Source organism: Ranitomeya variabilis, chromosome 4 (assembly GCF_051348905.1).
Source record: "Ranitomeya variabilis isolate aRanVar5 chromosome 4, aRanVar5.hap1, whole genome shotgun sequence".
Classification (NCBI taxonomy): domain Eukaryota; kingdom Metazoa; phylum Chordata; class Amphibia; order Anura; family Dendrobatidae; genus Ranitomeya; species Ranitomeya variabilis.
In genome coordinates this window covers 341,256,448-341,271,631 of record NC_135235.1, presented here as the reverse complement: position 1 = coordinate 341,271,631, position 15,184 = coordinate 341,256,448, and positions in this window count along the sequence as shown.

Below are 15,184 nucleotides of genomic sequence, written 5' to 3'. Positions count from 1 at the left end.
CCATTTTTTATCACTTTTTATTCCGATTTTTGTGAGGCAGAATAACCAAAAACCAGCTATTCATGAATTTCTTTTGGGAGAGGCGTTTATACCGTTCTGCGCTTGGTAAAATTGATAAAGCAGTTTTATTCGTCGGGTCAGTACGATTACAGCGATACCTCATTTATATCATTTTTTTATGTTTTGACGCTTTTATACGATAAAAACTATTTTATAGAAAAAATAATTATTTTGGTATCGCTTTATTCTCAGGACTATAACTTTTTTATTTTTTTGCTGATGATGCTGTATGGCGGCTCGTTTTTTGCGGGACAAGATGACGTTTTCAGCGGTAACATGGTTATTTATATCCGTCTTTTTGATCGCGTGTTATTCCACTTTTTGTTCGGCGGTATGGTAATAAAGCGTTGTTTTTTGCCTCGTTTTTTTTTTTTTTTTCTTACGGCGTTTACTGAAGGGGTTAACTAGTGGGCCAGTTTTATAGGTTGGGTCGTTACGGACGCGGCGATACTAAATATGTGTACTTTTATTGTTTTTGTTTGTTTTTTTTAGATAAAGAAATGTATTTATAGGAATAATATTTTTTTTTTTTATTATTATTTATTTAGGAATTTTTTTTTTTTTTTTTTACACATGTGGAAATTTTTTTTTTTACTTTTTTACTTTGTCCCGGGGGGGACATTACAGATCGCTGATCTCACAGTGTGCACAGCACTCTGTGAGATCTCCGATCTCACTTACAGCCGTGCAGGCTGCAGCTTTCATCTGCAGCCTGCTCCGACCCGGAAGTGCTCCCTGCAGGACCCGGATACAGCCCCTCGGCCATTTTGGATCCGGGGCCTGCAGGGAGAAGACGTTCGGTACGAGGTGAGTACATCACCTTGTACCGATCGTCTCAGGGAAGCACGCAGGGAGCCCCCTCCCTGCGCGATGCTTCCCTGTACCGCCGGTACACCGCGATCATGTTTGATCGCGGTGTGCCGGGGGTTAATGTGCCGGGGACGGTCCGTGACCGCTCCTGGCACATAGTGCCGGATGTCAGCTGCGATATGCAGCCGACACCCGGCCGCGATCGGCCGCGCCCCCCCCGTGAGCGCGGCCGATCGCGTATGACGTACTATACCGTCACCGGGAATTAAGGCCCACCCCACCTCGACGGTATAGTACGTCATACGGGATTAAGGGGTTAAACTGCATTTGGCCAACTAGAATGTTTGGGGCCTACCAGCGGTATCTGCCGCTCCTTGGTGTTCTCCTCCACTGAACAAAGCTGAGCTTCAATCTTCAGGCTTTTGGCCTATATTTACAAATTTTAAACTGCATTTGGCATACTAGTTTGGTTGGGGCCTACTAACGGTGTCTTCCGCTACTTGGTGTTCTCCTCCACTGAACAAAGCTGAGCTTCAATCTTCAGGCTTTCGGCCTATATCAGATATTAAACTGCATTTGTCCTAGTTTGGTTGGGGCCTACTAACGGTTTCTGCCGCTCCTTGGTTTTCTCCTCCACTGAACAAAGCTGAGCTTCAATCTTCAGACTTTTGGCCTATATTTACAAATTTTAAACTGCATTTGGCCCACTAGTTTGGTTGGGGCCTAATAACGGTGTCTGCCGCTCCTTGGTGTTCTCCTCCACTGAACAAAGCTGAGCTTTAATCTTCAGGCTATCGGCCTATATCAGATAATAAACTGCATTTGGCCTACTAGTTTGTTTGGGGCCTACTAATGGTATCTGCCGCTCCTTGGTGTTCTCCTCCACTGAACAAAGCTGAGCTTCAATCTTCAGGCTTTCGGCCTATATCAGATATTAAACTGCATTTGGCCTACAAGTTTGGTTGGGCCCTACTAACGGTGTCTGCCGCTCCTTGGTGTTCTCCTCCACTGAACAACGCTGAGCTTCAATCTTCAGCCTTTCGGCCTATATCAGATATTAAACTGCATTTGGCCTACTAGTTTGTTTGGGGCCTACCAGCGGTATCTGCCGCTCCTTGGTGTTCTCCTCCACTGAACAAAGCTGAGCTTCAATCTTCAGGCTTTTGGCCTATATTTACAAATTTTAAACTGCATTTGGCCTACTAGGTTGGTTGGGGCCTACTAACGGTGTCTTCCGCTCCTTGGTGTTCTCCTCCACTGAACAAAGCTGAGCTTCAATCTTCAGGCTTTCGGCCTATATCAGATATTAAACTGCATTTGTCCTAGTTTGGTTGGGGCCTACTAACGGTTTCTGCCGCTCCTTGGTTTTCTCCTCCACTGAACAAAGCTGAGCTTCAATCTTCAGACTTTTGGCCTATATTTACAAATTTTAAACTGCATTTGGCCCACTAGTTTGGTTGGGGCTTAATAACGGTGTCTGCCGCTCCTTGGTGTTCTCCTCCACTGAACAAAGCTGAGCTTTAATCTTCAGGCTATCGGCCTATATCAGATATTAAACTGCATTTGGTTTACTAGTTTGTTTGGGGCCTACTAATGGTATCTGCCGCTCCTTGGTGTTCTCCTCCACTGAACAAAGCTGAGCTTCAATCTTCAGGCTTTCGGCCTATATCAGATATTAAACTGCATTTGGCCTACAAGTTTGGTTGGGCCCTACTAACGGTGTCTGCCGCTCCTTGGTGTTCTCCTCCACTGAACAACGCTGAGCTTCAATCTTCAGACTTTCGGCCTATATCAGATATTAAACTGCATTTGGCCTACTAGTTTGGTTGGGGCCTACTAACGGGGTCTGCCGCTCCTTGGTGTTTTCCACTGAACAAAGCTGAGCTTCAATCTTCAGGCTTTCGGCCTATATTTACAAATTTAAACTGCATTTGGCCTACTAGGTTGGTTGGGGCCTACTAACGGTGTCTGCCGCTCCTTGGTGTTCTCCTCCACTGAACAAAGCTGAGCTTCAATCTTCAGGCTTTCGGCCTATATCAGATATTAAACTGCATTTGGCCTACTAGTTTGGTAGGGGCCTACCAGCGGTATCTGCCGCTCCTTGGTGTTCTCCTCCACTGAACAAAGCTGAGCTTCAATCTTCAGGCTTTTGGCCTATATTTACAAATTTTAAACTGCATTTGGCCTACTAGTTTGGTTGGGGCCTACTAACGGTGTCTTCCGCTCCTTGGTGTTCTCCTCCACTGAACAAAGCTGAGCTTCAATCTTCAGGCTTTCGGCCTATATCAGATATTAAACTGCATTTGTCCTTGTTTGGTTGGGGCCTACTAACGGTGTCTGCCGCTCCTTGGTTTTCTCCTCCACTGAACAAAGCTGAGCTTCAATCTTCAGACTTTTGGCCTATATTTACAAATTTTAAACTGCATTTGGCCCACTAGTTTGGTTGGGGCCTAATAACGGTGTCTGCCGCTCCTTGGTGTTCTCCTCCACTGAACAAAGCTGAGCTTTAATCTTCAGGCTATCGGCCTATATCAGATATTAAACTGCATTTGGTTTACTAGTTTGTTTGGGGCCTACTAATGGTATCTGCCGCTCCTTGGTGTTCTCCTCCACTGAACAAAGCTGAGCTTCAATCTTCAGGCTTTCGGCCTATATCAGATATTAAACTGCATTTGGCCTACAAGTTTGGTTGGGCCCTACTAACGGTGTCTGCCGCTCCTTGGTGTTCTCCTCCACTGAACAACGCTGAGCTTCAATCTTCAGACTTTCGGCCTATATCAGATATTAAACTGCATTTGGCCTACTAGTTTGGTTGGGGCCTACTAACGGGGTCTGCCGCTCCTTGGTGTTTTCCACTGAACAAAGCTGAGCTTCAATCTTCAGGCTTTCGGCCTATATTTACAAATTTAAACTGCATTTGGCCTACTAGGTTGGTTGGGGCCTACTAACGGTGTCTGCCGCTCCTTGGTGTTCTCCTCCACTGAACAAAGCTGAGCTTCAATCTTCAGGCTTTCGGCATATATTTACAAATTTTAAACTGCATTTGGCCTACTAGTTTGGTTGGGGCCTACTAACGGTGTCTGCCGCTCCTTGGTGTTCTCCTCTCCTGAATAAAGCTGAGCTTCAATCTTCAGGCTTTCGGCCTATATCAGATATTAAACTGCATTTGGCCTACTAGTTTGTTTGGGGCCTACTAACGGTATCTGCCGCTCCTTGGTGTTCTCCTCCACTGAACAAAGCTGAGCTTCAATCTTCAGGCTTTCGGCCTATATTTACAAATTTTAAACTGCATTTGGCCTACTAGTTTGGTTGGGGCCTACTAACGGTGTCTGCCGCTCCTTGGTGTTCTCCTCTCCTGAATAAAGCTGAGCTTCAATCTTCAGGCTTTCGGCCTATATCAGATATTAAACTGCATTTGGCCTACTAGTTTGTTTGGGGCCTACTAACGGTATCTGCCGCTCCTTGGTGTTCTCCTCCACTGAACAAAGCTGAGCTTCAATCTTCAGGCTTTCGGCCTATATTTACAAATTTTAAACTGCATTTGGCCTATTAGATTGTTTGGGGCCTACTAACGGTATCTGCCGCTCCTCGGTGTTCTCTTCCACTGAACAACCTGAGCTTCAATCTTCAGGCTTTCGGCCTATATTTACAAATTTTAAACTGCATTTGGCCTACTAGTTTGGTTGGGGCCTACTAGCGGTGTCTGCCACAACTTTGTGTTCTCCTCCACTGAACAAAGCTGAGCTTCAATCTTCAGACTTTTGGCCTATATTTACAAATTTTAAACTGCATTTGGCCCACTAGTTTGGTTGGGGCCTAATAACGGTTTCTGCCGCTCCTTGGTGTTCTCCTCCACTGAACAAAGCTGAGCTTTAATCTTCAGGCTATCGGCCTATATCAGATATTAAACTGCATTTGGCCTACTAGTTTGTTTGGGGCCTACTAATGGTATCTGCCGCTCCTTGGTGTTCTCCTCCACTGAACAAAGCTGAGCTTCAATCTTCAGGCTTTCGGCCTATATCAGATATTAAACTGCATTTGGCCTACTAGTTTGGTTGGGCCCTATTAACGGTGTCTGCCGCTCCTTGGTGTTCTCCTCCACTGAACAACGCTGAGCTTCAACCTTCAGACTTTCGGCCTATATCAGATATTAAACTGCATTTGGCCTACTAGTTTGTTTGGGGCCTACTAATGGTATCTGCCGCTCCTTGGTGTTCTCCTCCACTGAACAAAGCTGAGCTTCAATCTTCAGGCTTTTGGCCTATATCAGATATTAAACTGCATTTGGCCTACTAGTTTGGTTGGGCCCTATTAACGGTGTCTGCCGCTCCTTGGTGTTCTCCTCCACTGAACAACGCTGAGCTTCAATCTTCAGGCTTTCGGCCTATATTTACACATTTTAAACTGCATTGGCCTACTAGTTTGGTTGGGGCCTACTAACGGTGTCTGCCGCTCCTTGGTGTTCTCCTCCACTGAACAAAGCTGAGCTTTAATCTTCAGGCTTTCGGCCTATATCAGATATTAAACTGCATTTGGCCTACTAGAATGTTTGGGGCCTACCAGCGGTATCTGCCGCTCCTTGGTGTTCTCCTCCACTGAACAAAGCTGAGCTTCAATCTTCAGGCTTTTGGCCTATATTTACAAATTTTAAACTGCATTTGGCCTACTAGTTTGGTTGGGGCCTACTAACGGTGTCTTCCGCTCCTTGGTGTTCTCCTCCACTGAACAAAGCTGAGCTTCAATCTTCAGGCTTTCGGCCTATATCAGATATTAAACTGCATTTGTCCTAGTTTGGTTGGGGCCTACTAACGGTTTCTGCCGCTCCTTGGTTTTCTCCTCCACTGAACAAAGCTGAGCTTCAATCTTCAGACTTTTGGCCTATATTTACAAATTTTAAACTGCATTTGGCCCACTAGTTTGGTTGGGGCCTAATAACGGTGTCTGCCGCTCCTTGGTGTTCTCCTCCACTGAACAAAGCTGAGCTTTAATCTTCAGGCTATCGGCCTATATCAGATAATAAACTGCATTTGGCCTACTAGTTTGTTTGGGGCCTACTAATGGTATCTGCCGCTCCTTGGTGTTCTCCACTGAACAAAGCTGAGCTTCAATCTTCAGGCTTTCGGCCTATATCAGATATTAAACTGCATTTGGCCTACTAGTTTGGTTGGGCCCTATTAACGGTGTCTGCCGCTCCTTGGTGTTCTCCTCCACTGAACAACGCTGAGCTTCAACCTTCAGACTTTCGGCCTATATCAGATATTAAACTGCATTTGGCCTACTAGTTTGGTTGGGGCCTACTAACGGGGTCTGCCGCTCCTTGGTGTTTTCCACTGAACAAAGCTGAGCTTCAATCTTCAGGCTTTCGGCCTATATTTACAAATTGAAACTGCATTTGGCCTACTAGTTTGTTTGGGGCCTACTAACGGTGTCTGCCGCTCCTTGGTGTTCTCCTCCACTGAACAAAGCTGAGCTTCAATCTTCAGGCTTTCGGCCGATATCAGATATTAAACTGCATTTGGCCTACTAGTTTGGTTGGGGCCTACTACCGGTGTCTGCCGCTCCTTGGTGTTCTCCTCCACTGAACAAAGCTGAGCTTCAATCTTCAGGCTTTCGGCATATATTTACAAATTTTAAACTGCATTTGGCCTACTAGTTTGGTTGGGGCCTACTAACGGTGTCTGCCGCTCCTTGGTGTTCTCGTCTCCTGAATAACGCTGAGCTTCAATCTTCAGGCTTTCGGCCTATATCAGATATTATACTGCATTTGGCCTACTAGTTTGTTTGGGGCCTACTAACGGTATCTGCCGCTCCTTGGTGTTCTCCTCCACTGAACAAAGCTGAGCTTCAATCTTCAGGCTTTCGGCCTATATCAGATATTAAACTGCATTTGTCCTAGTTTGGTTGGGGCCTACTAACGGTTTCTGCCGCTCCTTGGTTTTCTCCTCCACTGAACAAAGCTGAGCTTCAATCTTTAGACTTTTGGCCTATATTTACAAATTTTAAACTGCATTTGGCCCACTAGTTTGGTTGGGGCCTAATAACGGTGTCTGCCGCTCCTTGGTGTTCCCCTCCACTGAACAAAGCTGAGCTTTAATCTTCAGGCTATCGGCCTATATCAGATATTAAACTGCATTTGGTTTACTAGTTTGTTTGGGGCCTACTACCGGTGTCTGCCGCTCCTTGGTGTTCTCCTCCACTGAACAAAGCTGAGCTTCAATCTTCAGGCTTTCGGCATATATTTACAAATTTTAAACTGCATTTGGCCTACTAGTTTGGTTGGGGCCTACTAACGGGGTCTGCCGCTCCTTGGTGTTTTCCACTGAACAAAGCTGAGCTTCAATCTTCAGGCTTTCGGCCTATATTTACAAATTGAAACTGCATTTGGCCTACTAGTTTGTTTGGGGCCTACTAACGGTGTCTGCCGCTCCTTGGTGTTCTCCTCCACTGAACAAAGCTGAGCTTCAATCTTCAGGCTTTCGGCCGATATCAGATATTAAACTGCATTTGGCCTACTAGTTTGGTTGGGGCCTACTACCGGTGTCTGCCGCTCCTTGGTGTTCTCCTCCACTGAACAAAGCTGAGCTTCAATCTTCAGGCTTTCGGCATATATTTACAAATTTTAAACTGCATTTGGCCTACTAGTTTGGTCGGGGCCTACTAACGGTGTCTGCCGCTCCTTGGTGTTCTCGTCTCCTGAATAACGCTGAGCTTCAATCTTCAGGCTTTCGGCCTATATCAGATATTAAACTGCATTTGTCCTAGTTTGGTTGGGGCCTACTAACGGTTTCTGCCGCTCCTTGGTTTTCTCCTCCACTGAACAAAGCTGAGCTTCAATCTTCAGACTTTTGGCCTATATTTACAAATTTTAAACTGCATTTGGCCCACTAGTTTGGTTGGGGCCTAATAACGGTGTCTGCCGCTCCTTGGTGTTCCCCTCCACTGAACAAAGCTGAGCTTTAATCTTCAGGCTATCGGCCTATATCAGATATTAAACTGCATTTGGTTTACTAGTTTGTTTGGGGCCTACTAATGGTATCTGCCGCTCCTTGGTGTTCTCCTCCACTGAACAAAGCTGAGCTTCAATCTTCAGGCTTTCGGCCTATATCAGATATTAAACTGCATTTGGCCTACAAGTTTGGTTGGGCCCTACTAACGGTGTCTGCCGCTCCTTGGTGTTCTCCTCCACTGAACAACGCTGAGCTTCAATCTTCAGACTTTCGGCCTATATCAGATATTAAACTGCATTTGGCCTACTAGTTTGTTTGGGGCCTACTAACGGTATCTGCCGCTCCTTGGTGTTCTCCTCCACTGAACAAAGCTGAGCTTCAATCTTCAGGCTTTCGGCCTATATCAGATATTAAACTGCATTTGTCCTAGTTTGGTTGGGGCCTACTAACGGTTTCTGCCGCTCCTTGGTTTTCTCCTCCACTGAACAAAGCTGAGCTTCAATCTTCAGACTTTTGGCCTATATTTACAAATTTTAAACTGCATTTGGCCCACTAGTTTGGTTGGGGCCTAATAACGGTGTCTGCCGCTCCTTGGTGTTCCCCTCCACTGAACAAAGCTGAGCTTTAATCTTCAGGCTATCGGCCTATATCAGATATTAAACTGCATTTGGTTTACTAGTTTGTTTGGGGCCTACTAATGGTATCTGCCGCTCCTTGGTGTTCTCCTCCACTGAACAAAGCTGAGCTTCAATCTTCAGGCTTTCGGCCTATATCAGATATTAAACTGCATTTGGCCTACAAGTTTGGTTGGGCCCTACTAACGGTGTCTGCCGCTCCTTGGTGTTCTCCTCCACTGAACAACGCTGAGCTTCAATCTTCAGACTTTCGGCCTATATCAGATATTAAACTGCATTTGGCCTACTAGTTTGGTTGGGGCCTACTAACGGGGTCTGCCGCTCCTTGGTGTTTTCCACTGAACAAAGCTGAGCTTCAATGTTCAGGCTTTCGGCCTATATTTACAAATTTAAACTGCATTTGGTCTACTAGGTTGGTTGGGGCCTACTAACGGTGTCTGCCGCTCCTTGGTGTTCTCCTCCACTGAACAAAGCTGAGCTTCAATCTTCAGGCTTTCGGCCTATATCAGATATTAAACTGCATTTGGCCTACTAGTTTGGTTGGGGCCTACCAGCGGTATCTGCCGCTCCTTGGTGTTCTCCTCCACTGAACAAAGCTGAGCTTCAATCTTCAGGCTTTTGGCCTATATTTACAAATTTTAAACTGCATTTGGCCTACTAGTTTCGTTGGGGCCTACTAACGGTGTCTTCCGCTCCTTGGTGTTCTCCTCCACTGAACAAAGCTGAGCTTCAATCTTCAGGCTTTCAGCCTATATCAGATATTAAACTGCATTTGTCCTTGTTTGGTTGGGGCCTACTAACGGTGTCTGCCGCTCCTTGGTTTTCTCCTCCACTGAACAAAGCTGAGCTTCAATCTTCAGACTTTTGGCCTATATTTACAAATTTTAAACTGCATTTGGCCCACTAGTTTGGTTGGGGCCTAATAACGGTGTCTGCCGCTCCTTGGTGTTCTCCTCCACTGAACAAAGCTGAGCTTTAATCTTCAGGCTATCGGCCTATATCAGATATTAAACTGCATTTGGTTTACTAGTTTGTTTGGGGCCTACTAATGGTATCTGCCGCTCCTTGGTGTTCTCCTCCACTGAACAAAGCTGAGCTTCAATCTTCAGGCTTTCGGCCTATATCAGATATTAAACTGCATTTGGCCTACAAGTTTGGTTGGGCCCTACTAACGGTGTCTGCCGCTCCTTGGTGTTCTCCTCCACTGAACAACGCTGAGCTTCAATCTTCAGACTTTCGGCCTATATCAGATATTAAACTGCATTTGGCCTACTAGTTTGGTTGGTGCCTACTAACGGGGTCTGCCGCTCCTTGGTGTTTTCCACTGAACAAAGCTGAGCTTCAATGTTCAGGCTTTCGGCCTATATTTACAAATTTAAACTGCATTTGGTCTACTAGGTTGGTTGGGGCCTACTAACGGTGTCTGCCGCTCCTTGGTGTTCTCCTCCACTGAACAAAGCTGAGCTTCAATCTTCAGGCTTTCGGCCTATATCAGATATTAAACTGCATTTGGCCTACTAGTTTGGTTGGGGCCTACCAGCGGTATCTGCCGCTCCTTGGTGTTCTCCTCCACTGAACAAAGCTGAGCTTCAATCTTCAGGCTTTCGGCCTATATCAGATATTAAACTGCATTTGTCCTTGTTTGGTTGGGGCCTACTAACGGTGTCTGCCGCTCCTTGGTTTTCTCCTCCACTGAACAAAGCTGAGCTTCAATCTTCAGACTTTTGGCCTATATTTACAAATTTTAAACTGCATTTGGCCCACTAGTTTGGTTGGGGCCTAATAACGGTGTCTGCCGCTCCTTGGTGTTCTCCTCCACTGAACAAAGCTGAGCTTTAATCTTCAGGCTATCGGCCTATATCAGATATTAAACTGCATTTGGTTTACTAGTTTGTTTGGGGCCTACTAATGGTATCTGCCGCTCCTTGGTGTTCTCCTCCACTGAACAAAGCTGAGCTTCAATCTTCAGGCTTTCGGCCTATATCAGATATTAAACTGCATTTGGCCTACAAGTTTGGTTGGGCCCTACTAACGGTGTCTGCCGCTCCTTGGTGTTCTCCTCCACTGAACAACGCTGAGCTTCAATCTTCAGACTTTCGGCCTATATCAGATATTAAACTGCATTTGGCCTACTAGTTTGGTTGGTGCCTACTAACGGGGTCTGCCGCTCCTTGGTGTTTTCCACTGAACAAAGCTGAGCTTCAATCTTCAGGCTTTCGGCCTATATTTACAAATTTAAACTGCATTTGGCCTACTAGGTTGGTTGGGGCCTACTAACGGTGTCTGCCGCTCCTTGGTGTTCTCCTCCACTGAACAAAGCTGAGCTTCAATCTTCAGGCTTTCGGCATATATTTACAAATTTTAAACTGCATTTGGCCTACTAGTTTGGTTGGGGCCTACTAACGGTGTCTGCCGCTCCTTGGTGTTCTCCTCTCCTGAATAAAGCTGAGCTTCAATCTTCAGGCTTTCGGCCTATATCAGATATTAAACTGCATTTGGCCTACTAGTTTGTTTGGGGCCTACTAACGGTATCTGCCGCTCCTTGGTGTTCTCCTCCACTGAACAAAGCTGAGCTTCAATCTTCAGGCTTTCGGCCTATATTTACAAATTTTAAACTGCATTTGGCCTATTAGATTGTTTGGGGCCTACTAACGGTATCTGCCGCTCCTCGGTGTTCTCTTCCACTGAACAACCTGAGCTTCAATCTTCAGGCTTTCGGCCTATATTTACAAAATTTAAACTGCATTTGGCCTACTAGTTTGGTTGGGGCCTACTAGCGGTGTCTGCCACAACTTTGTGTTCTCCTCCACTGAACAAAGCTGAGCTTCAATCTTCAGACTTTTGGCCTATATTTACAAATTTTAAACTGCATTTGGCCCACTGGTTTGGTTGGGGCCTAATAACGGTGTCTGCCGCTCCTTGGTGTTCTCCTCCACTGAACAAAGCTGAGCTTTAATCTTCAGGCTATCGGCCTATATCAGATATTAAACTGCATTTGGCCTACTAGTTTGTTTGGGGCCTACTAATGGTATCTGCCGCTCCTTGGTGTTCTCCTCCACTGAACAAAGCTGAGCTTCAATCTTCAGGCTTTCGGCCTATATCAGATATTAAACTGCATTTGGCCTACTAGTTTGGTTGGGCCCTATTAACGGTGTCTGCCGCTCCTTGGTGTTCTCCTCCACTGAACAACGCTGAGCTTCAACCTTCAGACTTTCGGCCTATATCAGATATTAAACTGCATTTAGCCTACTAGTTTGTTTGGGGCCTACTAATGGTATCTGCCGCTCCTTGTGTTCTCCTCCACTGAACAAAGCTGAGCTTCAATCTTCAGGCTTTTGGCCTATATCAGATATTAAACTGCATTTGGCCTACTAGTTTGGTTGGGCCCTATTAACGGTGTCTGCCGCTCCTTGGTGTTCTCCTCCACTGAACAACGCTGAGCTTCAATCTTCAGGCTTTCGGCCTATATTTACACATTTTAAACTGCATTGGCCTACTAGTTTGGTTGGGGCCTACTAATGGTGTCTGCCGCTCCTTGGTGTTCTCCTCCACTGAACAAAGCTGAGCTTTAATCTTCAGGCTTTCGGCCTATATCAGATATTAAACTGCATTTGGCCTACTAGAATGTTTGGGGCCTACCAGCGGTATCTGCCGCTCCTTGGTGTTCTCCTCCACTGAACAAAGCTGAGCTTCAATCTTCAGGCTTTTGGCCTATATTTACAAATTTTAAACTGCATTTGGCCTACTAGTTTGGTTGGGGCCTACTAACGGTGTCTTCCGCTCCTTGGTGTTCTCCTCCACTGAACAAAGCTGAGCTTCAATCTTCAGGCTTTCGGCCTATATCAGATATTAAACTGCATTTGTCCTAGTTTGGTTGGGGCCTACTAACGGTTTCTGCCGCTCCTTGGTTTTCTCCTCCACTGAACAAAGCTGAGCTTCAATCTTCAGACTTTTGGCCTATATTTACAAATTTTAAACTGCATTTGGCCCACTAGTTTGGTTGGGGCCTAATAACGGTGTCTGTCGCTCCTTGGTGTTCTCCTCCACTGAACAAAGCTGAGCTTTAATCTTCAGGCTATCGGCCTATATCAGATAATAAACTGCATTTGGCCCACTAGTTTGTTTGGGGCCTACTAATGGTATCTGCCGCTCCTTGGTGTTCTCCTCCACTGAACAAAGCTGAGCTTCAATCTTCAGTCTTTCGGCCTATATCAGATATTAAACTGCATTTGGCCTACTAGTTTGGTTGGGCCCTATTAACGGTGTCTGCCGCTCCTTGGTGTTCTCCTCCACTGAACAACGCTGAGCTTCAACCTTCAGACTTTCGGCCTATATCAGATATTAAACTGCATTTGGCCTACTAGTTTGGTTGGGGCCTACTAACGGGGTCTGCCGCTCCTTGGTGTTTTCCACTGAACAAAGCTGAGCTTCAATCTTCAGGCTTTCGGCCTATATTTACAAATTGAAACTGCATTTGGCCTACTAGTTTGTTTGTGGCCTACTAACGGTGTCTGCCGCTCCTTGGTGTTCTCCTCCACTGAAGAAAGCTGAGCTTCAATCTTCAGGCTTTCGGCCGATATCAGATATTAAACTGCATTTGGCCTACTAGTTTGGTTGGGGCCTACTACCGGTGTCTGCCGCTCCTTGGTGTTCTCCTCCACTGAACAAAGCTGAGCTTCAATCTTCAGGCTTTCGGCATATATTTACAAATTTTAAACTGCATTTGGCCTACTAGTTTGGTTGGGGCCTACTAACGGTGTCTGCCGCTCCTTGGTGTTCTCGTCTCCTGAATAAAGCTGAGCTTCAATCTTCAGGCTTTCGGCCTATATCAGATATTAAACTGCATTTGGCCTACTAGTTTGTTTGGGGCCTACTAACGGTATCTGCCGCTCCTTGGTGTTCTCCTCCACTGAACAAAGCTGAGCTTCAATCTTCAGGCTTTCGGCCTATATTTACAAATTTTTAACTGCATTTGGCCTACTAGTTTGTTTGGGGCCTATTAACGGAATCTGCCGCTCCTTGGTGTTCTCCTCCACTGAACAACCTGAGCTTCAATCTTCAGGCTTTCGACCTATATTTACAAAGTTTAAACTGCATTTGGCCTGCTAGTTTGGTTGGGGCCTACTAGCGGTGTCTGCCGCACCTTTGTGTTCTCCTCCACTGAACAAAGCTGAGCTTCAATCTTCAGCCTTTCGGCCTATATCAGATATTAAACTGCATTTGGCCTACTAGTTTAGTTGGGGCCTACTAACGGTGTCTGCCGCTCCTTGGTGTTCTCCTCCACTGAACAAAGCTGAGCTTCAGTCTTCAGGCTTTCGGCATATATTTACAAATTTTAAACTGCATTTGGCCTACTAGTTTGGTTGGGGCCTAGCAACGGTGTGTGCCGCTCCTTGGTGTTCTCCTCCACTGAACAAAGCTGAGCTTCAATCTTCAGGCTTTCGGCCTATATCAGATATTAAACTGCATTAGGCCTACTAGTTTGGTTGGGGCCTACTAACGGTGTCTGCCGCTCCCTGGTGTTCTCCTCCACTGAACAAAGCTGAGCTTCAATCTTCAGGCTTTCGGCATATATTTACAAATTTTAAACTGCATTTGGCCTACTAGTTTGGTTGGGGCCTACTAACGGTGTCTGCCGCTCCTTGGTGTTCTCCTCCACTGAACAAAGCTGAGCTTCAATCTTCAGGCTTTCGGCCTATATCAGATATTAAACTGCATTTGGCCTACTAGATTGTTTGGGGCCTACTAACGTTATCTGCTGCTCCTTGGTGTTCTCCTCCACTGAACAAAGCTGAGCTTCAATCTTCAGGCTTTCGGCCTATATTTACAAATTTTAAACTGCATTTGACCTACTAGTTTGGTTGGGGTCTACTAACGGTGTCTGCCGCTCCTTGGTGTTCTCCTCTCCTGAATAAAGCTGAGCTTCAATCTTCAGACTTTCGGCCTATATCAGATATTAAACTTCATTTGGCCTACTAGTTTGTTTGGCGCCTACTAACGGTATCTGCCGCTCTTTGGTGTTCTCCTACACTGAACAAAGCTGAGCTTCAATCTTCAGGCTTTCGGCCTATATTTACAAATTTTAAACTGCATTTGGCCTACTAGTTTGTTTGGGGCCTACTAACAGTATCTGCCGCTCCTTGGTGTTCTCCTCCACTGAACAACCTGAGCTTCAATCTTCAGGCTTTCGGCCTATATTTACAAAGTTTAAACTGCATTTGGCCTACTAGTTTGGTTGGGGCCTACTAGCGGTGTCTGCCGCAACTTTGTGTTCTCCTCCACTGAACAAAGCTGAGCTTCAATCTTCAGCCTTTCGGCCTATATCAGATATTAAACTGCGTTTGGCCTACTAGTTTAGTTGGGGCCTACTAACGGTGTCTGCCGCTCCTTGGTGTTCTCCACTGAACAAAGCTGAGCTTCAATCTTTAGGCTTTCGGCCTATATTTACAAATTTTAAACTGCATTGGCCTACTAGTTTGGTTGGGGCCTACTAACGGTGTCTGCCGCTCCTTGGTGTTCTCCTCCACTGAACAAAGCTGAGCTTTAATCTTCAGGCTTTCGGCCTATATCAGATATTAAACTGCATTTGGCCTACTAGCTTGTTTGGGGCCTACCAACGGTATCTGCCGCTCCTTGGTGTTCTCCTCCACTGAACAAAGCTGAGCTTCAATCTTCAGGCTTTCGGCCTATATCAGATATTAAACTGCATTTGGCCTACAAGTTTGGTTGGGC